At 42.4% G+C, this 25,041-nt stretch overlaps 1 protein-coding gene and 1 long non-coding RNA gene across 3 annotated transcripts in view; one reads left to right on the top strand and one right to left on the bottom strand.

The window, feature by feature from the left end:
• The window catches only part of CPNE2 (copine 2), a 124,411-nt gene extending 103,832 nt beyond the window's left edge, over positions 1-20,579 (bottom strand). The window contains exon 1 of one of the 2 annotated variants that reach the window (XM_016422791.2): positions 20,440-20,579. The gene's annotated coding sequence lies outside the window, so the exon portion shown is untranslated. Of the gene's footprint in view, positions 1-18,103; positions 18,123-20,439 lie in introns of those variants that run through there. The other variant, XM_016422795.2, reaches the window with a different exon arrangement.
• On the top strand, positions 60-12,726 carry LOC107649240 (uncharacterized). The gene is made up of 5 exons (XR_008915316.1): positions 60-149; positions 403-503; positions 2,428-2,572; positions 3,368-3,495; positions 12,330-12,726. It is a non-coding gene; the product is annotated as an uncharacterized LOC107649240 (long non-coding RNA).
• Positions 20,580-25,041: the final 4,462 nt, after the last annotated feature.

The raw sequence follows: 25,041 nt of genomic DNA, 5'->3' as shown, positions 1-25,041 counted from the left end.
AGATCCATTTGTGATGACATAATGGAAATTGATAGGCATTCTAAAAGTGGAGGGAGGGAAGGAGGAAGGGAGAGATGGATGAAGAGATTAGACAGACAGGAGAGTGGTCATCAGGCCTCACCTAGATTATTGGCCACATTCAAACTAATGTAAGAGATTTGTTATTCTTCACTGAGAAGCTGGTAAAAGCAGTGTGGGAAAGAGCCAGGGCAGAAAGTCATTTGCCTTGGGAGACTCAAGCATGCATGACCAAAAGTTTGGGAATTTTCTTCAAATTGATGATTATCCGGCATTCCACTAACAAACCTCAATTAATCAGTTACCTCACTTAATAACTAAGGGTCATATAATGTCTTTGATTCTCCTCTTCCCTTCCCTTTTCTTTTCCACTCATTCAATCAGATTCACAAAATATTTGTGCCTCCCATCAGTGAGTTTGAGATGAGAAGCAGGAGGAAACCTCACGTTCTAGATATGAAACCTCGTTGGTGGTATGCAGCCAGGTATGTACTATTTTTTGCTCCCAGAGGCAGGTCCAATGCCCTGCAGCACCCTAAAGTAAGTCAAGCTGGCATCTCAGTCAGGAGAGCTGGGTTCTTATACTAGCTCTGCCACCTACTTGCTATGTGTCCATGTACATCTCACAACTTCTTTGAGACTCAATTTTCTCATCTGCAAAATGAAAAAAAATGATATTTGTATTGCCCGTCTCCTGAGATTACAGGAAAAAACCTGGCAAACTTTAAAGCATTATAAAAATAAGAGCTAGCATAAATTATGTCCAGTTAAGTTTCACTGAAGTACATGTTTCTGAATTGTCTTTGACAAATTATTGTTTGTTTATGTGTGTTCTAACTAGCAACTAAAATGAATGAATGTCCCAGTCAAGAGTAGCAACTAGAATATTAGATTAACGAGAACATTCTATTTCCCCCAATGCTAAATAACTAGAAGTTAATTTTTTTTTAAAACTAAGTCTCCAAATACTCCCATGTGAGTGAGACCCATTTTTCTGACAGAAAATAAAAACAAAGGAAAACTGGACTGATTCACATTATGCTTCTAGAGCAAGACCAGAAGTAGGAGTATGAAATCCCAGCCCCCTAGTTCTTCCCTCAAGGGAAGGGGGAACTTCTGGGATCCTTAGAGCTCTCTCTATAAGTCAGGGCAGAAAGAAAAGGATGGTAGAATAGAATAAAGAAGTAGGGGATGAACAAATTGATGGGAAGAGATAATTGTTTAACGGGAGGGAAGAGGACAGGAGGAATTAAAAAGCTGATAGAATATTAGAATCAAAGAATGTTTGAATTTTAGTATCATAGACTTAGAAAACAAGAATCAGAGAATATTAGGATGCTTAGAATCTCCAAGCTTTTAGGAAAAAAAAAAAAACCTCAGGTAATCAAACTATCTCCTACCCAATAAACAAATTCCCATAACAGCATCTTGCCTCTACTCAACTGATTCAGTGGTGAGGGACTCCTTTAGGTACCTGTGGTCTGCACTCTCTCTAAATGGACCTTCTGACTCCTCCAACTCCCTGTGGGGAAAGGACAGGTGATGTCCATTTTTTGTGTTCTCTAAGCTCAGTGTTCCAGCCTGGCATATAGCCTGCTGGTGCCCCACCCCACCCCCCAGCAATTAAGTAGATGTTTTGCAGGTACTACCAGCAGCCAGGGGGAAGGGGAAACCAAGGGGAGCAGGAAACACTTAACTACCATTGCTGGTTGCTGCACTCACAAGCCAACACACTCACTCTTTTACAGTCAGGCCATTACAGGGATAAATTTAGCCTCAGACTTAATGCTTTTGACTGTGGATGATGATGAGGAGGAGCTACTCTCCTCCTAGGTCTTTTTTTCCCCTATTCATTCAGTCAGACATATGTCATAGTTGTTCTTCCTGTCAGTGAATTTGGGGGCAGAAGAAAGTCTCACTTTCTGGATACAGAAATCTGATTAGCAGTATTACTGAGAAAGTATTAGTGTCCATCCTTAGAATACTGGAGCACTAGGGGCAACTAAGTGGCTCAGTGGATTGAGAGCCAGGCCTAGAGATGGGAGGTCCTGGGTTTAAATCTGGCCTCAGATACTTCCTAGGTGTGTGACCCTGGGTAAGTCACTTAACCCCCCATTGCCTAGCCTTTATTGGTCTTTTGCCTTGGAACTAATATACAGTATTGATTCTAAGACCAAAGGTAAGGGTTAAAAAACAAAATAGAATGCTGGACCACCATCACACAAAAAGCTCAGTTAAAACAAGCATGCAGGGACAAATTGGGAGACACTCTGGTACAATGGGAAACATGCTGCGCTAGCAGTTAGAAGACCTGACTACTCTAGACTGGGACATTCATTCATCATGGAACCTGGAGCAGAAGAACTTCACTCTGTCTCAGAATCCCTCTCTTCCTTGCCTTTCTCCCAGAGCTGTGGTTAGGCTAACAAGAGAGAGCATGTGAAAACATTTTGGAGGAGCCAAGCTGAAATATGAGGTCATTGCTGCTGCCCATTTTCAATGATCGAAGCTAATGGAATTGGGAGAGATGTGGATGACACAAAAGTGCATTGAGGTGCATAGGCAGATGGAGCTGGGGTGAGGTGGTAAGGGTATAATGGGGAATCCACCCTGTTGGCTCTGAGCAGTACTACTATGACCTGGACCTAGCAGGGCACCTTATATATAAGAGGCACCCAGTAAATAAGGATAATGTTGTAACTAATTGCTTGGGACACTCTACCCTACTTCCTACTTCAACTAGCTGTAAAAAAAGACTGCCTACAGCTGTGTTGGTGAACCTGTGGCACAGAGGGGGCTGCTCCCTTCCCCCTCTCCATACATGCTCAGCAGCCCAATGGGAGCTCCCTCACCTGTCTGGGGTAATGTGGGCCTGAGGGTGTAGTTTGGGCACACAGTCTCTAAAAGATTTGCCATCACTGGCCTAGAGGAGGGCAGATGTAAAATCCCTTCCTTATGTACCCCAAGGGCTCTTATACTCCTCCTTTCCCATTTCCTCATTCATATGCAAACCAACTGGAGAGTGGGAGGGGATGTTGGGAAGCTAAGCCAGATGTCAAAAGCCTCCAAACTGCTTGCTGCCCAGTGGGTAGACTGTTCTCCATTGTTCACCCATAGCTATCAGCTTCCCATCCCTATTTTCATCTTTTCCCCATATCTCTTCTTTTTCATTTTGCTTTTCCTAAAATCAACAATTAGCGAAGGCTACACTTCTCCCTCACCAGCCTCATTCTCTGGCCCTCTCCCTCCCTCACTACTGGAATGAGAAGAATCCCAAATCCTTTAATAATAACAGACAGAAATTCTACTTAATTTGTAAATACCAGCTTTCCCCTTTCCTCATTCCTAGAGCCCCCATCCTTTGGCTCCAGCTCCTGGACTACCTTATAATGCTATCCCCTAAAGATCTCCAAACACAATTTGATGTCAGCTGGCAAATAATCCCTCAACCCCTGCCTCAGAGGAGACAAGACCCAGGTAACATTTTCAAAGGCTGCCAGGTGAAAGGGGAAACATGTATGTAGGATTTTTTTTTTTAAAAGGGTTAGAGCTCAGTTTTGTCTCACAAAATCAATAGATAAATAAAAATCATGCACCATTGTTTGCAGATTAGTAAGTACTTCTGGGAGACAAAAGGAAAAGTAGTCTTTGACTATAGGGACCTAAGAAGTAACTAAAGGAAGAAACAATACATAAAACTGGACGTAAATGTAGAATAGGGGGCAGCTAAAGACTTCTGATCTCAGATACTTCCTAGCTAGGTGACCCTGGGCAAGTCACTTAACTCCCACTTCCTAGCCCTTACTAATAGAGAAATTTGATTCTAAAATAGGAGGTAAGGGTTTAAAAGAAAGAAAGGAGAAAAAAAAAACAAAGTAGAACAGAAATTAGAATGAACTGATGTATTTCCCAAAGCACTAGAAGAAAGACAGTTGAATGAGATCAGAGACACAGGGAACCACAATGGAAAGAACCAGGCACTGAACTTGGAGTCACAATGGCCACCTGATGCATCTACAGTGCTGCTAAGGCCATTTCAAAGTCATTTCATTGGCTCATATCCTTCAAAGCTCACCTAGCCTACACTCCTCATTTTACAGATGAGAAAACTGAGACCCAGAGAGGTTAAGCAACTTGTCTAACTTGTCCAACATGTATTAAGTAGCAGAGATGGAATTCAAACACAGTTCCCCGATTCCAAACCTTGGCTCCGTTTGCTCCACAGTGCTGCCTCCTGAGTCTTAGTTTTCTGTTTCTTAATCCGCAAATGAAATGCTCCAAAAAGCTTAAAGTACCATGTAAATGTGGGTTATTATTAATCACTCAAACCTTCCAAGGGGAACTGCCTCAGAACTGAGGCTTGACGTAAACAAAGGAGAGAGGGAGCAGTTTACCAGCTAGGGGATGGCTCAAAGGGAGGCGTCCTGAAGAGGGGAGTGACCAAGACCACTTCACTGGTGGATGTAGAAAGCCCAGGGCCAGATCTCCGCTCTGACCCGCGCCTGGCCATTCCTTATGCTTCTTGGCTTATTAGTCATCCATCTGGTTCCCAAACCCACCCCAATGAGCACTTTCAGTCCAACAGTGCCTGATTGTGCACGGAATACCAAGGCAACAAATGTTTATAAAGAGCTGACTGTGGACAGAGCTCTGGGCCAGGAAAGAAACAATGCTCAGAGAAGACACAGTTCCTGCCCTCAAGAAATTCACAACCTAATTCTCAGACTCTTTGTGAGCCCTTCCAGGGTTCTATGGGCAAAGATACTGGAACGGTATATCCGTCTCCATTTCATTTTACAGAGGAACTGAGGCAAATAGAATTAAGTGACTTGCCCAGGGTCATACAGCTAGTAAGTGTCTAAGATTGATTTTGAACTTTTTGAGATTTCTGAATCCAAACCCAGTACACCACTTGGAGCTTCCCAAAATATCCATTAGAGAGTGGCAAAGTGCTATTTGCTCTCTAAGGGAGAGAATATTAAACAATTTATGAACAGGATCAGGGGTTTGGGAAACAGCATTTAGAGAATGGGAAATTCAACAGAGGAAGAAGGAAGAGTTTCTAGGTAGAGAGAACTGTGTGAACAAAGGCTTGGAAGCGTATGTGGAGGATGGAGAATTCAAGTTTTGTTGGCCCGCAAAAGTATTTCAAAGGGGATAATGCTAGAAAGAAGTCAAAAGGGTTTATTTAAGTTTTACTTGGGAGACATGAGGAAGCCACTGAAGATTTTTAAACATGTGGAAGATGGAATGGAGAGAGTAACAATGAGAGCTGAAAAAGGGGAAGAGACAGAAAGGAAAAATATTTATATATAGCTACTATGTGTATGCATTGTGATAAGAGCTTTATAAATAATCTCATATTATCTTCACAACTCTGGAAGGCAGGTGCTATTATTCTCCCTCTTTCCCAATTGGGGAAACGGAGGTAAATAGAAATTAAGTGACCTTTCAGTCACATAGCTAGTAGGTATGTGTGACCACATTTGAATTCAGATCTTCCTGACTCTAGACCCAGAGCTCTATCCACTAGCCCACCTAGCTGCTCCTAAGTAAGGCAATTTCAATTAAACAGATGGGTAGTTTACACTTAATATATAGTGGCTTATACCAATAGAATATAAGCTCCTCAAGGGTAGAAACTATTTCTTTTTTTATCTTGGCTTCCCCAGTGGCCAACCCAGGATCTGACACAAAATAACTGCTCAATAAATGGTTGTTGAATGAATGAAGGCATGATAAAGAATCTTGGAAAAGTCCCAAGAGTCTCCCTTCTGGGAACAAAAGTTCGTTTCTCTGGTGCCTTGAACTGTGTCCAAATTAGTTATCTGCTCCAGCCCCTGGAGACTTTGAGGCCAAGAAAACCATCCAATCAGAAGAAAGAAGGAGGAGTCGGGTTCTCTTATTAACACAGGAAATATCTGAAACTGGCAGCTTCACATATTTCACTTGATATAGTTTATAAAACTTAAGGAACCAAGGTGGGCTCTCTGGGTGATCAGGAAAGCAAGCAGTTGAGTGGCTAAGGGGCAGAGGTCCAAGTTGTCCTCCCTGACAGCAATGACCCAAACATTCCAGCTTTCCATGAATAAACCTTTAGAATCTATTTACTTAAACCATTTTTAAACTTGCCTAGGGCCATCATGAAGGTAGCAGATAGAATTATCCATTCTGGGAGTCAAGAGTTTGGGAGTGTTCTGGGTTCTAGCTCTACCATTAACTAACTGTATCTTGACCACATCACTGCCTCTTTGTGGGTTTCAGCCTCCTCTTCTTTTCTTTTCATTCTTTTTTTTAAACATTCTTTTTTTAATTTGACTTGCAAATTATTTCCCTCTCTCTCTTTCCCCTCCCTGAGACAATAAGCAATCATGCAAAAGTTTTCCATATTTCCATATTATTTTTCCAGATTAGTCATTTTGTGGAAGAGAATTAGAACAAGAGCAACAACAGAAAGTGAAATATTGTATGTTTGTCTGTATTGCGCCTCTTATTAGTTCTCTTCTGTAAGCAGTTGTCATCAAATTAGCAAAGATGATACTTTAAATGAAAGTGTTCAGTATTTGGAGGAACTCAAAGAGATAGGCACACTAATGCATTATTGGTGGAATTGTGAATCAGTCCAACCATATGTGGAAAACATGCTCGAACTATTTGAGAAGTTTTTAGAATACTTACAATTTTGAACTCATTGACCCCACTACTGGGCATATGCTCCAAAGAAGTCAATAAGTGAAGTCAGGAAGATTGGTAGTCCAATCCAGCCTCAAGAATTTACTGGTTCTGTGACCCTAGAAATTCACTTAACCTCTGCCTCAGTTTCCTCAAGTGCAAAATGGGAATAATAATAGTACCTACCTCCGAGGGTTGTTGTGGAGATCAAATAAGGTAATATTTATAAAGCACTTAGCACAGTGCCTGGCACATAGTAGGTGCTTAATAAATGCTCTTCCTTAACAAATTATTCAGAATAAACTTCTTCATGGTAGGAAAAAAAAGATAATAAAAGGCAGCCTAACTTGGATTAATTAACTGCAATGAGAAATTTTAGAGTTGGAAAATAAGAGGATGAAACATATACATCCTTCATTCTTTTAGAGGTGGGGGAGCACAGGTACAGAATATAGTATAAATTGCCAGTCTTGGTTATTTCATTAGTGAGTCAGGCTTACCTATTTTTCTTTGATACAAAGGAGGAGTGGGATGCAATGTATCAAAAAAGTGAGTTTTTTAAAGGCATATTTTTTCAAAAATTAAAGAAATTTTAATTTAAACTAATTTTTATTGGAAAAAAGAAATGAGATAGAATTAAGACTAACTTTAGGACCATGGATTTGGAAATGGAAGGGAACTTGATATTCAGTTGTATCCCACTCTTCTGTGACCCCCTCTGGTGTTTTCTTGGCATAGATACTGGAGTGATTTGCCATTTCCTTCTCTAGCTCATTTTACAGAGGAGGAAACTAAGACAAATAAATGAAGTTCTGTGACTTGCCTCAGGTCACATAGCTAGTAAGTATCTAAGGTTGGATTTGAAGATGAGTCTTCCTAATTCTAGGCCCACACTCTATCCACTTAGTCACCTAGCTGTCTCAGGAATCTTAAAGGCTATCTAATCCAATTTCCTTATTTAATAGATAAGGAATTAAAGCCAAGAGTAGTTAAGTGACTTAGTCAAAGCAAGATCTGCATCCTTAACCTTTTACTCTAAATCCAGAACTCTTTCCATTAGACCACACTGCCTTAGATGATCACTAAGCCCCTTTTTGGTTCTAAATGCCTATGACTTATGATTTATGTCCAATCTATATTCCCTGAAAACTCTAAATGGTGAGGCAGCCTGGCATCAGGTGGGTCTGGGTTCATATTTGGCCTCAGACATTCTCTAGATGTGTGACACTTAACCCCACTTACCTAGCCCTTGCCACTCTTCAATCTTAGAATTAATAATACTAGAACAGAAGGTAAAGATTAAAAAAAGTGGGAGGACAAGAGCATAATGTATATATATGTGTATATATATATATATGATAGAGGGCTGGCCTAAGAGTAAAGAAGACCTGGTTTCAAGTCTGCTTTGGAGAGAAACTACCTAGGTGACCATGACTTGACCCTTGACTTCTGTCTCCAGGCAACTTTCTGAAACTAAATTGCAGACAAGTTGACAGACCAAAAATTGATCCCTTAGGGAAGAGCTGCTAAGTTTACTTCTTTCTTTGTAAAGCAAATCTACCCTTTTTTCTCCCATGAAATTTCCTCCTATAAGCTTCAAGAGAATGCCCTAGTTCTAGTGATGTTCATGTCCAGATATCCCCTGTTCCTAGCCTCATGCCATTCCTGGTCTTGGATTTAGGGACTTTCCTTGCTCAGCCTACTTCCCACTCCAAGGCAGCCTCATCCTTTCCAGGTAAAGTGTTTGCATACCATTTCCTCATACTCTATACTCCCATTTTTCCTGGATTTTTGTGATGTTGTTTCTGTCATGGTTCTCTTCCTATCAGTTTGACCAATCCTTATCAATTTGTTGTGCAAGATGATCATTCATTTCTCTTTCCTTCTGTCTGGCTTTGACCCAGAGATCAGTCCTGAGACCTCTCCTCTTCTCTCCTCTTTCTATATTGTCTCTCAGTAATGGGTTCAAACATCACATGGGAAAGAAAAAAGCATTTATAGATTTCCTACTATGGGCGACACACTATGCTATGGGCTTTTTACAAATATCTCATTACTTTCTCACAATAACCCTGCAAGGTAGATGCTATTATGATCTCCATTTTACAACTTTGGAAATTGAGGCTAATAGAGGTTAAGGGACTTTTCCTGGGTTGAACAGCTGGTAAGTGTCTGAGGTTGTTAAGGTCCGGGATTTCACCCACCACCAAGGAAGACCCGTGGACAATGCAAACAGGCAGAGAAAGGCCATTTATTGAACTGATACACGCATCAGTGGGAACCTCTGCCATCAGAGTTCCAAGTTGCTTCTGAGAGGCTGGGCCTTAAGTACTCTCCAGCATGTATGGCCCCCCCTTCCAGCCCCTTATCTGCTACATACGATTCTTGGAACATTGCCGGCATGTTTGGCCCCCCTCAGCCCTTATCGGTTACATACTATTCTTAGGACCTTGACAATTTTATGTTATTGGGGTCTTCCTGGCCTTTATCTGGTACCTACTGCAGCTGCATGTTTATTGGAGTCTTCCTAACTTCCAAGGCTAGCCAGCTTGTTAAGGCTTTCCTGTATTTTCAAGGCTGGTCATTTTGGCCTCCCTCAAGGTTAGATTTGATCTTAGGTCTTCCTGACTTCCAGCCTAGCACTTTATCCACTTCCCCACCAATTGCTTTTATGTCTACACAGACTATGTCTATGACTCCCAAATCTACAGATCCAGTAGTCATCTTTCTCCTAAACTTTACTTATTCATCTCCAATGACTGGATATCCCTTAAGCATCTTAAATTCAACATATCCAAAAAGAAACTCTTTATCTTTTCATCTAAGCTTTCCCTCTTTGCTAACTTTCCTGTTCCCACTGAGGACGCTACCATTCTTCCAGACACCCAGGTTTAACACCTAGGACAGTAGTTCAAATCTTGTGGAGAGGGAGTGCTATGCCCCTCCCCCACACCAAGTACCCACAGGGGAGGGAGGAAGCACTCCCATTGGGCTGCTGGGTGGAAGGTGGGTGAAGTGAGGAATGACCTCAGCGAATATAGAGGGGAGGGGAGAGGCCTATGTGCTCTGCTCTCCTCCAGCTCTGCACCTGTGAGTCACACCTCCCTTTCCCCCTGTGCACGCCCATTGGCTACTGAGCAGAGGGGTGGACCATGTAAAACAATGTCATCAGGCATAGTGGAGAGGGGGAGAGGAGCTTTCTAGTAATGAAGGGGGGAGGGGAAAGGTAGGCACCTGAGTGCCCACAGCTAGTGCTCATTTTTGGCACCTGTGCCATAGGTTCACCATCACTGACCCAGGAGTTATTCTCAGATCTTCAATATTGACAATCACCTCTATCCAATCAGTTCTTGGTTATACTATTCCCACAGCATCTCTCCTACCTATCCCTTCTCTCCTCTTACACCACAGCTACCCAATCTCAGTCTGTACTCCTGCAGTATTGTTCTCTCCAAAGCCAGCCTCTCCATTTTCTAATCCATCCTCCATGTAGCTACCAGATTCATATTCTTAAGGCACAGATCTGACCACATTAATGCCCTGAACTCATTAAACATCCAAGGTTCTCTCTATTACTCTAAATTAAAATACTCTCCTCTACTTGGCATTTAAAGGCTTACACTATGGTTCTGGCCTATCTTTCTAAGCTAATCACTCATTATTTTCCCTCTCAGACTCCATTCCAATTAAACTGACCTACTTGCTATTCTCCATATATGAAGTTCCAATCTGTGTCTTCACAGGGTGTTGTCTGTATCCTGTAATACTCTCCTTTTTCACCTTAGCATCTTGAAGTCCTACCTCTATTCAGAGCTCAAATGGACAGTCAAAGCTCCTATGACAGGCTTTTCCCAGTTCAGTTAGCAAACTGACTTATTCTGCATACCTCTCCTCCTATTGACTTTTCTGCCCATGTTGTATCTCCCTAATAGGAACCTAGCTTCTTTAAAAAATTTTTTTCTAATTTTTTTTTTTGGTTATTTTTAGGATCCTAGTTTCTTGAGGGCAAGGACTGTCTTGTTTTTGTCTCTGTACCCCCAACACTTAGCACATTGTCTAATATGCAGTATATGGTTAATAAAGGTGCATTGATTTGAAATGAATACATGGTCCCTGAATCCTCCACAGCTCAAGGGCAAGGCTATATTCAGGATTCCAGGAGTAGATGCACCCAGGTTTAGTCTAAGGCAAGGACAATATTTACTGGTCCGTTTCCAATTCCTTTCCCTCTGACCAGGTTACCAACTTCTTCCCCTAGCACTCACATACACTGGTCACATAGGGTCATCCCTTCCAAGATACCCTGGCAAAGGTATTCAAGACATAGGCTTTGCAGTCACAGAAGGTAGTAGCTGAAGGGCATATATCTGATGACCATGAAAGAATAAAGCCGGTCATAGAGACTCGAGGTTCTGAGTTCAAATTGAACCAGACACTTCCTGGCTGTGCAAATCACTTAATCCCCATTGCCCAGTGTAATTTCTTGTAATTTCCTGTAATTTCCTGGCTATATTTCTTACTGGAACTGTACTATTTGCTTCAGGGGTGCAATCCTTTTATCATTTCGACATGTGCAGTGCTCTCTTATAATAGGATAATCTGTGTAAACTATTTCTTGTTACAATACCTGGAATATACTCTGGCTTGTGACTAGAGAGCTGCTGAGGGGAACCTTTAGGAATGCCTATTTGTTATGGAGATAGAAGTATTTCTGATAGATAGATGGAGAGGGATGATGCTTAAGGGCTTACTCTGAAGTACTCTGGGGTTGCTAATTGATCACTGCTGATGGCTAATAAATCAATATTTTTCCACCCTCCCTCCTGCCTCTTTTTCCCTCCCCCCTATTGGTCAGCCACCTTTCTATGTAACTCAAAGGTGACTGTGAGGATTAGAGAAGATACTCTTGTTCTCTTTTGCAGGTAAGGAAGTTTATTGGAAAAGATAGGACAGGACAGGATGGAAATTGAAGGTGAGAGGGATAGGGGTTGTCCCTAATCTATAAGGAGAATTAGGAGGTTTTGGGAAATGTCAGTCTAGCCACAGCTGTGACTCAGAGACAGCCAGAGAGATGGAGGACAACTGTTAAATCTTCTTTCTTCTTCAGTCGGATTGATCAAAGATCCTGAAAGCATGTTTCAACTCCTTATGAGATTTGAAAGGATTTTCTACAAATTTTGGGAAACGTCACTTTATGGATTCAAGTTCCTGTGGGGAGAATTGTCTTTGGCAGTGGTTCTCAACCTTTTTAATGCCATGACCCCGCAATACAGTTCCTCATGTTGAAGTGACCCCAAACCAAAAAATTATTTTGGTGGCTACTTCAAAACTGTAATTTTGCTACAGTTATGATTCGGAATGTAAATACCTGATATGCATTATGTATTCTCATTGCTACAAATTGAGACGTTGAGAACCGCTGGTCTATGGGCTTTGGAGTGTATCACATCAGAATTACTAGACAATTTGGTGACCTCTTTTAGTGGACAGATTTTCTCAGGGTCACCATCAGGTTTGTTCTCAGTTCCATCTCCATTTTCCTTAGGTACACTCTGTTTTCTCATTGTCCTTGCCATAACCAGGTCTAGCCCTTTTTCCTTAATCAATTGCTCAAATACAGCCTTAATCATGCCTTTCAGGTTGTCATCAATGGACAATATCTTCTCTGCCTTAAGGGGAACCACAAATCTAAATATTTTCTTCACTTGAGTCAGAGTTTGAAGGACAGCCATAAAGATCACGTACACTTGTCCCAGGACTTGCCAGAGTACCAGTTCATTTTGGAATGGCAACTGCAAAACAGACATTGTTATGTTGCCAACATAATCAATAGTTTCCACTACCATATGGGTTAATCTGCTATACAAAATGTGATAAACCCAAAAGCAAGTGATGGCAGCAATGACCACCACTCCAAAAACAACTTGCTTGAACATTTTGTCTTTCTTCATTTACTACTCTACTTGTAAAAGGATTGTGGGGTTCAGTCAAACTTTGAGGTGCCAATTGTAATAAAAGGGTAATCTGTGAAAATTATGTCTGGTTGTAATAATTGAAATATACTCTGGCTGTATAGAGAGATGCTAGTAGGGGAAACCTGAGGCTGCCTAGTTATAATGGAGATAGATGAGAGATAATGAGAGATACTGCTAGAGGGGTGTTCTGGAGCTGCCTATAGATCACTAATGGCTAACAAATCAAACTATTTCCTACCCTCCACCCTTCAACTCCCAGTCTTCCACCGGAAGCCCTCCTGCCACCCTTTCCCCTCCCCTGGTCTTAGTCAGTCACCTTCTAACGCAAGGGAACTATGAGATTTCAGAGAAATATTCTTTACTCTTCTTTTCTCAAGTAAAAGGGTTTATTGGTAACAAACAGAATAGGGATTGGGGTGAGAGGGATGAGGGTGTCCCTAATCTCTAAGGAGAATTAGGAGGGTTTTGGAAACGTCAGTCCAACCACAGCTGTGACTCAGGGACAATCAGAGAGTTTGGAGGACAAGTATCTTCCTTCTTCAGTCAGATAATCTCTGCTGGAGTAACTCAAATCCAGACTCTGTCAAAAAACCCCAAAGGTCTCTCTCTCTGCCTAGATCAAAAAATAACAGTTTCCTTTGGTCAGGAACCCAAAGAAGAGGTTTCTCTCTTGGTCAGTAACCCCAGAGAGAAAAATCTCAGTTCATCTCCCCTGTCCAGCTCCAACTGCCTCTCCTGGGAACACTCTGTTTGGAATCTTCACCTTGTTTGACAGACAGGTCCCCAGCTTGGTCTGCATGCCTGGCTTGTCCTGCAAATCCTCTTTCTTCATGCCTCTCCCACACTAGCCCTTATTGCTCTTTTCTGCATTGTAACTAATACTTAGTACTGATTCTAAAACAAAAGGTAAGGTTTAAAAAAAAAAGAACAAAGCTGGTCAGTTTCCCTCTTCTGATCAGAAACCCAGGATTGTCCCCTAGTACCTGAGAAGAAAGATTAAGGGGCAAACAGGCAAATCTGTAATTAAACATATAATGCAAAACAGAACTGGTGAGATACACACACACACACACACACACACACACACACACATATGATAGTAATAGTCATTTAACTCTATACATGGAAGCAGCCATCAGGTGGATAGCAATGAACTTGGGGATAGGAAGACTTCAGTTTGAGTCTTCCTTTAGATACTAGCTTTATTTCCTTGGGCAAATGTATTCATTCTCTTCTTGCCTCAGTTTCCTCATCTGTAAAGTGAGGATAATAATAGAATCTACCTCATAGGGTTGTTGTGAGTCTCAGATGAGATAATATAAATAAGTTGCTTTGCAAACTTTAAAGTGTTAGATAAATGTTAGCTATTATTACATATTTCATCTCATTTAGTCTTCACACCAATCCTGTGAGGTAGGTGCGATTATCGCTATTTAACAGTTAGGTCAGAAAAAGAGAAAATGGCTTGTCCAACTACTAAATGTCTGGGCTAGGAGTTGAACCTGGATTTTCTATCAAGCTCTAGCCGGAACACTCTTTTATGCTGCCCCCCACTACTCACCCATGGTTGACCTTTCTCAACTTTACTTTCTCTTTCTATTCAGGCTGCCCTTGGGTCTCAGTGCCTGGCTCCCAAGGGTAAGATTAGCTTTCCCCTGGAACCCTTGATTTATTTTCGCCTTTAGTCATAGAATTGAAGGATTTCTGATTTGTCTAGAATCTCAGAGGCCATCCTGTTTACCCAATTCTTGCCTATGGATCTCTTCTGCAGCATCTCTTAAGTGGCCACCCGAGCCCTGCTTCTCTTCAACCCATTGTCTCTAGTTCTCTCTTTCCTCTGGGCCAAGCAGAGTTAGGTCAGGAGACTTCAGGACCCCTTCTAGTGAGAGCGGATTTTTCCCATTCAGCAAGGCTGAAATCCCACTGTGGCTAATAGGAAGGGGATGTTATTAAGGATGTACATTATAATCCTCAGTGTCAGACCCTATCCTCTTACTTACTATAAACTTCATGAGGTCGGAGGCCAGGTCTTGCCTACATTGTCTCTCCTAGCACAATGCCCAGCACATAGTAGGATTGATGTTCGTGTTTGTTTCTGTTAACAGGGATTACAGCTAGGTGACTCAGTTGATAGACTTCTAGACCTGGAATTCAGAATTTAGGGGAAGATGTAAATTCAAATTCAGCCTTTGACACTAGCTAGCTACATGATTTTAAGCAAATCACTTAACTAACTGCTGTCTATCTCAAAATTGGCTCACCTATAAAATAAGAATAGCACCTCCCTCCCAAAGTTGTTGGAAGCATAAAATATAATATTTATAAAGTGCTTTGCAAACCTTAAAGCACTTATGTAAATGCTAACTATTATTATTATCCAGATAGGGTCACAGAAGAGTCAGACACCACTGAACAACAAATTATTATTGCAAGGTAAGCTGGATGGCCTATCCCCACAAGGAAGACAACCCATGGCCAAAGCCTTCAAAGTATTTGCCTCAGAGCAACTCTAACAAGGTCCAAACAGAGTCTTTTTTTTTAATGGATGAGGAAACTGAGGCACATATAGACTGGATGACTTGCTCATGGTTAATCCACTAGTAATTATCAGAGCCAGGGTCCAAACCCATATCTCTTCTGACTCCAGGTCCTGTGTGCTTATTACACCACATCACACTGAAGAAAAAGAATCTGAAACTGATTTCAGTGAGAAAATCATGTGGAGGGGTTTAGGCACAGAAAGGGAGTCAACAAGAGAGATCTCAGTTTGAGCTAATCTCTTCCACTCAACAGTTCATTTACTCCCTGAAGTTATTTCCCCCTCCCAGGGAGCCAGTTAAGCCTAAAGCTGATCACACTGAAGTGGCAAGCTAGAGCGGAGGATGTAAAGGGTAGCTAGGGAAATAAGAGAGTGATATATGAAAGCTAATCACAGCCTCAGCTGCAACAAGGCTGTGTGGTAAGGTCCTTCCAGATACAGGGGAAAGAATAGTAAAGGATAAAAGATTTAGAGATAGGCTATTCTGATCTCCTTCCTTTTGCAGAAAAAGAAACTGAGATCCAGATTAAGTAACCTGTCCGAGGTCCTACAAGTAGTAAGTAGCAGTTAGAATTTGAGCCTACATCATGTGACCCTAGATCAACTACTGTTTCTTTTACACCAAATTGTCCCAATACATAAATACTAAAAGATTCTAGTTCCTCACCTCAGGGGTCTCTTTCATTTGGGAGCTGGGTCTCTAAGGCCACCAGAGAAGGACAGATAGCCGCTGGCTAAGCACTTTGTTCAGCAAGCAGGTGCTAACATTTTATGAGTCTACCAGTGTCAGTATGATGGTACTCTGAAGCCTTCTTGGCTAGTTCTCATCTCTCTCCCAAAGCTTAGGAGGCAGAGATTGGGGAGCATTCAGGGCATCTAGCTTGAGAAATGACCCATTTATTAGAGAACAGTCTTCTAGTTTCACAGGGAAACTCAAGCACTCGAGATTGTGCTTGAATCATTCACTTTTCAGAGACCTTAGAAATCAGCTCATTTTTATAGATGAAGAAACTGAGGTACAGGTAAGGGAAGTACTTTGGTCAAGTTCTTACAGAAGTTAATAATATAGCCAGAACTTAGATCTGTTGGCTCTAAATCCAATGTTCTTTAAATTATACCATGAGACTAAGGGGACTAATGAGACTAATATTGTATTAAGCACTTGGGGCAATAACAATAAAACATTTATATAGTACTCTCAAACTTGCCAAATGATCATTATTTTAACAATTAGGAAATTGAATCCCACGGGGGTTAAATGATTTGCTAAAGGTAATATAACTACTGTAGGTGTGAATGAGTTGAAATCTGCATGATTGGAGGAAGTATCCACATTAATGAGATTCCTGATCATGAGTTGAGTATGGAAGCTTTGTTTGGCAGCTCTCGTTATTTATATCAAGTAAGGTGTAAAATGGAGAAATGTGTTTGCCAATTGTATATACCACTTTGCCATAAGAAAAGATAAGTAGGACAATTTCAGAAAGAAAAGCTAGAAATATCTGCATGAACTGATGCAGAATGAAATGAGCAGAACCAGGGAAACATCGTACACATTAACAGCAATATGGTATGATAAATCAATGTGAAAGACTTAACTGCGGTCAGCAACACAACAATATGAGAATTCTGAAGGATTTATGGCAAAGAATGCTATCCACCTCCAGAGAAGTGACTGCTGGAGCCTGACATGGATCAAAGAAGACTTTTTCACAGTAGTTTATGGTTTTATTTGGGGGTTTTGGCTGTAGATGAGTATTCTCTTACAACATGACCAACATGGAAGTATGTTTTGCATGATAATATATTTATAACCCAGATCAAATTGCCTACCATCTCTGGGAAATGTGAAGGGAACAGAGGGACAGACAGACAATTTGGATCTTACAATTTCAAAAAACATATGTTGAAGGGGGCAGCTGGATGGCACAGTGGATTGAGAGCCAGGCCCAGAGATGGGAGTTCCTGGGTTCAAATTTGGCCTCAGACACCTTCTAGCTGTGTGACCCTGGGCAAATCACTTGACTCCCATTGCCTAGTCCTTAGCATTCTTCTGCCTTAGAACCAATATATAGTATTGATTCCAAGACGAAGGTAAGGGTTTAAAAAAAATAAAAATAAAAACATGTTGAAAATTGTTGTTACACATAATTGGGAAGATAAAATATCTTTGGATAAAAAATTATATATGCTGCTTTAATGGAAACTATCTACCTGAAAGTTTAAATAGAAGAGATTTTTTCATAGATGATGAGATTCTCCATATACTCCCAAATGAGAATGGCACTATGATGATTGAATCAATCAAGCCCTAGCACATTGCAAAGCCTTTTAAATGAAATCACTCAATAAGAATTTGGTATAAATAGCAGTATGGTGTGGGAGAGAAGGGGAGGAGCGGAAAACATGTGGATAAAAAAATGCTTATTTTCCAGACTACAATATGCAGTTGGACATACAATTTACAAAGCTGATCTGTCAGAATTGGACGGATCCCAAAGATGGACAATGAATTAGGCCCAGAATTGAACAAAGGGAAGACAGTGAGCTGATTTGTCTTTGGGAAATTGGGCAATGCCTTCAATGATCACAAGTTTCTCTCTAAAACCTTTGTCCATCTTTTTTAATATCAATGTTCTTTTGGTGATATAGGGCTACAAGTCTAAGAATATTATAATCACTTAAAAAAATAAGTTGTGGGTTACTTACAGGGCAATGGAGAAGTGAATGTGGACATAAATAGGCTTCAAGGTATTCCCAGTGATAGGAAGAGGTAGTGTGTGTGTGTGTGTGTGTGTGTGTGTGTGTGTGTGTGTGTGTGTTGACTCATATCAATTACTGATTTTTGAGGCTGGGTAGGGGGTGAATCTCATTGGGGCCCATGTCAGAATTGTCATACCTTCAAAGCTGCTGTAAGGAATAGGTGCCAAAACCCACCATCGTTCTCTCTGTCAATCTGGAAAAATACATTAAAGTCTTAAAATAAAGGAGGGAGTGAGAGGAAAAATGGATTGATACCAGTCCTAAGGCTGGTTTACTTGTGTTCTTGTTTTTCAGTTGTGTCGGACCCTTCATGACCCCATTTTGGGGTTGTCTTGGCAGAAATACTGGAGTGGTTTGGCCATTCCTTCTCTAGCTCTTTTTACAGATGAGGAAATTCAGACAAATGGGGTTAAATGACTTGCCCAGGTTCATACAGCTAGTAATTGTCCGAGGCCAAATTTGCTCAAGAAGTTGAGTCTCCTTGTCTCCTTGACCCCACTCTATACACTACACCATTACTACTGTAGTGTTGTTCCTATTACCAAATAGCTGTTTGAATTCTGCAGCTCAGATAGCCATGATTCTCTCACAGCTACTTCTGGAGAACATAGGCAACAAGGATAAGATTTTAGAAACAGAAAGTGGAATTTAAGTGTAAGTCACTCGTTTCATTGTCTCATTAAAAAAGGAAGATGTGATTTCAATTAAGTGTGTCCCCCCCCTCAGTCCTGGCCATCCTACTATGGCACAGTGCCAACCCCACATTCCATTACTGCAAACCAAGAGCAAGGGCTCACCAGCAACAAGGATAGGAGATTTAGTATAATAATTCTTTCAAATGTATTGAAAAGCACTTTCTCATACCCATTTCTGTTTCATCCTCACCTTGTAAGGCAAGGAGGACATGGATTACTATCTCTTCTTGACCACAGAAGAAACTCAGTTCTGAAGAAGTTGTGACTTAACAAAAGGCAAACAGGAAATTGCCAAGTTTCTTCATTTATACTATTGGGCTTTTCCCACTGTATCACAGGGTTCAGGGCCCACTGATGAATAGCCTTTATTACTTTCATGGAATATCAACGACCAGAAGACCCTAGGCCCCATAAGAGTTCAGTCTTTAGGCCAGAGTCAATGATCCATTCTCCTTTAAGTAGTTTTCTTCAAAGACAACTGCCTAAGACACCAGAATGATGCCCCTTACATTGATGCAATCTGGAGTATAAAGCAAATAAAGACTGATCATTTTACTACAGTCCCCCTAATCGGCTCTCTCCTCTCCCTAACCCTACCTCCTCATAGCTTCTCTAAACATTCCAAGCCAAGACAAGGACCAAAAAGGCATTACCATCATACAATGGGTACAAGAGACTAAATGGTCAATTTAAAAAAAAATTGCATCTCCAACATGAGATTTGGACTAAATGATCCCCATCCCCCCCCCCCCCAATCTAGTTATCCTTTAACTTCTTTGTAAGGCTTCTTGGGACCCTTTAGTATCAAAACCTTGAAGGATTCTCCAATCACACTACCTCCTTCCCTTTTCATCGGGGAGTTACCAGCCAGTTGGGAGGAGAGAATGAAGAGGGTAGGGTAACGTTTTGAGCTCTCTCCAAAAGACACATCATAGGAAAAGAGGGAGGCAAAGGAAGAACGGGCCTCTAATGCCTTCTCCCTTTCCAATATAAATGGGTGCTAGACAGCTAGACAAAAAACAAGTTTGCAAACACACTGACTTCTGGGAAGACATCCGGCTCCACACCCCCTTTCTCATTTCGGCCCCAACCACCCGGGATCCACCAATTCTTGCCACCGTAGTGGGGGGTGAAGTGCGTAAGCGGACCAGGGAGTTATGATCCCAGGATTTCAATACTGCTGAGGACCCCTGGAGGATGGGGGTCGGAGAGTTAGAAGATGGAAAGAACTGCAAGGGTTTAGCATCAAGTGAAGGAAGTCCTACTCTGTTATCTAGCCTTTGCCTCTCCGGATTGCCCCATGCACAGACAAGAGTAGTCCTATGCCAAGTCCAACTCCGCTAGAGGCTCAGAGCGAAGTCGGTCGTAGGAATGGAGCCTCAGAAAACCACCGTAGCTAGAGGGGCCACCCCCGCAGCCACCTTCTCGTAAATACCCCGTGGCTTAGGAGGAAGCAGCGCGCCCTCCCGTGGTCAGGTCAGAGCGGGATCACCAAAAACACAGGCTAAACTCTTGGGTGGATATGAGAGCCAGGGTTGCGTGCCAGTCACCGGAGACCTCCAGGAAATGGGTTATTTCTTTTCCCGTAGCCAGTCTCCACTCATGCCAGGAGTTTCCATTACCCTGGGTCGGACCTCAGTCAGGAGAGAGGGCAGATAGCGGGCCCAAACTTCCAGTCTGCTCAGTGCCGTTCCGGCTAGCCCAGCCCTGTTCACTCCCGACCAGTACGGTCCTGTTTCCTTCCCCCTAATCCCGAGGCAGGTCAGCCTACACTTACCGCTCCTTGGCAATGGGCTCCGGGTTCCCCTCGGGCGCTGCAGCAGCCGCTGGTCCGGGGCGCCGCCCCCGCCTCACCCAGCGATCACCGCTACCTTCACCCGGAGCCTCTGGGGCATCCCCGAAGGAGTAGCTCCCTCCGGGCCCGAGGAGCCCGCGGGACGCCCGGCCACAGCACTGGCCCGGGACAGGGCTCACGCTGCAGCCCACATGACCGCTCAGCCTCCTAGTTCCAGCCCCAGTCCTGCTCCAGCTCCGGGTCCCGGTCCTCCTCTCCTGGGCCGGGCGGTGGCTCGGGCTCCTCCCACTGTTGGGGGAGGGGGGTCGGAGGAGGCAAGTAAGGAGGGAGAGGCGGAGCGCTTTCTGGAGGGACAGGGGGCTGGGGGACTCAGCTGAGTTCCCCAACCCCGTCAGAAGAGGGGCGCTCTGTCCCACGACCGGTTCGAGCAGCTGGAGTGCCGCTGAGGTTCCTAGCCTCCACAGCTGGCACGTCTCTGGACACGCCGACCCTTCGAGGCAGGAATGCTCTACTTCCGAAGGTTCGCGGGCGGGGCTCCCGGGAGCGTTCCGGAGCTGGAACGCGAGGAGCTTCCACACGTTGGTTCGCAATCTGGGCAACTCCCGCGCCCTTCCAGTGGACCCAAAGCTGTATGCCCACCTTTCTCTGCTGGCAAGCAGCGGGGTCTCCCGGGGCTGCTCTCACAGTAGCTGGCGCCACCAATCTCAAAGAATCTCAAAGGACACACAGCTACCAGTCTGCGGCCAGACGCAACGAAACTGAGGGGTGGCTGGGCCCAGCTAACACAGCACCCCTGCCTACAGGGGCGCCCCATGGCGAGGTAGAAAGCAACTCTATTGTGTACCTGCTCTGCCTATAGGCTTTACTATGCACCCTTAGGAAATGCCTCCTAGCTGGGATCCCAGGAAAGGAAGGGGCGCGTTTGGGGAATGCTATTATTGTAGCTGTTTTTACTAGGAAAGAGATCAGCATCTCCATGCAGCCAGATGTTTGATGGATGACATAGATTCCTCCCTCGTGGCGTGCAGCCCAAACCCTCACGATTGGTAAAACCCGTTCAGAACAAGAGCCCAGGGCCTCTTCGGTGTAAGGGCAATTAGCTGCGTCTTTGATAATTAAGTAAATCATGTCTCTCTCCTCAAGAGCTCCTTTTCGGCAAAGCAATTCATATATTCATACAGACAAGCATATATCCATGACTGTGTGCACAGGATCCATCAGTACACAATACTCACTACCTACAGTAAAGGCAAACTTTCATTAACAGATCATTGGGGGAGGAGGGATGCCACTGCTCTGATTAATTTTCTGGGAAACAGTTAACCTCCAAACCCTAGTTGTTTCCACTCTTATTCTTGTACACCCATCTACCGTATATTATTCACTTTTCCTACTTAAGTGAATTTTCTCTGCTTAGAATCTAGCCCCACTCTTATTGTCCATCTTTACCCCCACACAAGATCTGGCCTTTTCCTCCCTCTCCAGACATCCTTATCATAGGTTTTTCATACTATTCTCTCCCCCATCCTCGGGGAAGCAAACTGAAACTACCCATCCCTCGAGGCCCAGCTCAAGCTCCGCCTCTTCCTGAAATCTTCCCCAGCCGCAAAAATCCTTTAGGATCTCAAAATGTCAGAACCTTAAGAAATAATCTGGTTCATTTACTTCCTGCTCTACAATCAAGGATTCTTAAATGCTGACTATGCAGGCACAAGACTCTGTGCTAGTGGGGATTAAAAGGCTTTCAAAGAAACTCTAAATAAATACCTGTCTTCAGGAGGTTTGCATTCTACTGGATGGAACCTTGCCCCTCAATAAGATACTATTGCTACTGTTGCTGCTACTATTATTTCCATTAACTATAAAAACAATAATAGCTAACATTTACTCTATATCTCTTTACTATATGCAAAGTATTTTAAATATAAGTAGGCAGATAAAAGTGTACTGCAAGATAGGGGAGCTCCAGGGGATAATTGGAGATCCAGACCAAGTGCTCTGGGAATCTTTGAGAAGGGACTGGACATTTTCAGTTGAGGAGATTAGGTAAAGCTGCACCCAGGAAGAAGCACCCAAACTGAACCTTGAAGGAAGATAGGGATTCTGTAAAGTCAAGAGAAATTAGAGAGTGCTTTCAGGGTTTTATGCAGGGCTTGTTTAAATGTAGAGGCAGGAAATGGTATGTCAAATTTGGGAGAAAGGCAATAGGAAGTGTGGAAGAGAAGAATTATAACAAGTCTGGAAAGCTGAGTTAGAGTCAGCCTATGAAGGGTCATCAATATCAAGCTAAAGAATTTATTTTATCCTAAAGATAGGAGGAAGCTATTGACAACTTCTGGACATATCTAATGTGTTGCCAAGGCCTATTGATTTTACCTTGTGACATCTCTCAAATACACCCTCTTCTCTCTTTTAGTTCTTTTAGTTTAGATTCTAATATAGTTCCTCGTTTCCTCACATCTAGGCTATTGAACTAGCCTGACAGTGAGTCTCCATTCCACAAGTCTCTCCACACTCCAGGCCATCCTCCATTCATTCAGCCACCAAGGTGATTTTTTTTTAAACCCTTACCTTCCCTCTTGGAGTCAATACTGTGTTTGGCTCCAAGGCAGAAGAGTGGTAAGGGCTAGGCAATGGGATTAAGTGACTTGCCAGGGGTCACACAGGTAGGAAGTGTCTGAGGTCATATTTGAACCCAGGACCTCCTATCTCTAGGCCTGACTATCAATCCACTGAGCCACCCAGCTGCCCCTCAAGGTGATTTTCTTGAAGTATAACTAATCATTTTACCACTTGCCCCCCTCCAACATGACTCCATAAACTCCAGTGGGCTCCCTATCACTTCCAGGATCTAATATAAAATTCTCTATTTGACATTCAAAGCCTTTATAACCTAGCCCTATTACTTTTCTAGGAATTCCCCCCTTCCATCAATGCTTTTATGGTTTTTTGCATGTATTCTCCAACAGGACCCCACCCCCCCAGATTGTGAGCTCTTTGAAAGCAAGGAGTGTCTTTTGCCTTTCTTTGTACCCTGGCTCTTAGCATAATGCCTAGAACAAAGTAGATTTTTCAAATAAATATTTATCAATAGCTGTATGATACCCAGCAAGTCACTTGACCCCCATTGCCTAGCCCCTTCTGCTCTTCTGCCTTGGAACTGATACTGGAATTGATTCTAAGACAGAAGGTTAAGATTTAACATAAATAAATATTGAGAAGAGTAGTATAGTCAGATGTATTTTAGGAAGATTAGACCCAGAGAAATTGGAAGTTACTAGTCACACAAGTAGCTAGAAACAGATCTGAGACACAAACCTTCCTCTTCTCTTTCCAAATCAGTGCTCTTCCCCCCCATACTACACATTCCTAGTTCTTTGTATGGCCCTACCTGTCTATAAATCCTTATTTCTTAATTGGTCCCTACTGCCTGAAACTTTCGGCTACTTTGTTCCTTCAAGTGTATTTTTTATGGACCCAAAGAAATCATAAACTCAGTGAAGTAGAAGACCTTATCTTGTGCCTCTCTCTTCTGTACAAACAGAACAAGATTGGTCATATAGCAGGAGCTCCGTATTTGTCAGTATTGTTTGGGGGTCTGGCAGGTCCCAGGTCCCAGGTAGAGGCCTGAGAAAGGATATTGTGGAGCAGGGCTTCTTACCCATGGATCCCTGAGGAGTCTGTGAATCTATTTCAAGGAGTTAGCAAATCTGCTTTTATTATTTTGATAATTTTATTTCAATACAGCTGGTTTCCTTTGCAATTCTTTGTGTTGTCTGCATTATTCTGAGTTGGAAACAATAGGCTTCACCAGACTGCCAAAGTAGACAATGACACAAAAAGGTTAGGAGTCCCTGGTATAGAAAAACTGGAGACCTGGAAGTTGCCTTTTTTCTTTTAGAGCTGAGCACAGAGATGTCCTCATTCATTCATGGTTCTATAATAACTCATATTTACATGCAAAGTATTTTACATGCATTCTCTTCTAGTTAATTGAGATTGTTTTCTGTGCATACACACATTTCTCTATATAGGCAATTATTTGGGGATGTTCAGAGAAATATTTTCATATCCTGATATAGAATGAGATACCCCGAGGCAGCTAAATGTTTTCTTGTGTCCATATATTTATAGAGACCCAGGTTTTTCCAAATAGAGAGCTATTCTTGCATATTCCATCATTCTATGTTTAACTTTATTTTTACACACACACACATATACAAGTTCATATGTCATTGGTGAATACTCCCTTTCAGAAAGACAGACCTGGTAATTTAGGTATATTTACCCACAAGGTTAAAGCTATTCATTCACATTACCCCCAAGAGATTGGGGAATGCCTGGGGAAATGGTTTCCATAAGGTTTTCCTCATGCCTAAAAAAACACTTTCCTCAGAGGCAAACTGAGATGGAAACTTGAGCTTCAAGGGGAAAGGTAGCCCATTTTACATCCTGATCCCCTTCTTGGCTGATTAAGAAGCTTATCACACAAGTTTTATCACACAATTTGCTTATCAGAAACTTACTATTACTAGTTCACCCTTAAAGGAATTAAAATAAGGGTTTGATTAAGTATATGAGAAT

Source organism: Monodelphis domestica, chromosome 1 (assembly GCF_027887165.1).
Source record: "Monodelphis domestica isolate mMonDom1 chromosome 1, mMonDom1.pri, whole genome shotgun sequence".
Classification (NCBI taxonomy): domain Eukaryota; kingdom Metazoa; phylum Chordata; class Mammalia; order Didelphimorphia; family Didelphidae; genus Monodelphis; species Monodelphis domestica.
Note: the sequence above shows the minus strand (reverse complement) of the source record. Positions and strands in the feature narration are given on the sequence as shown.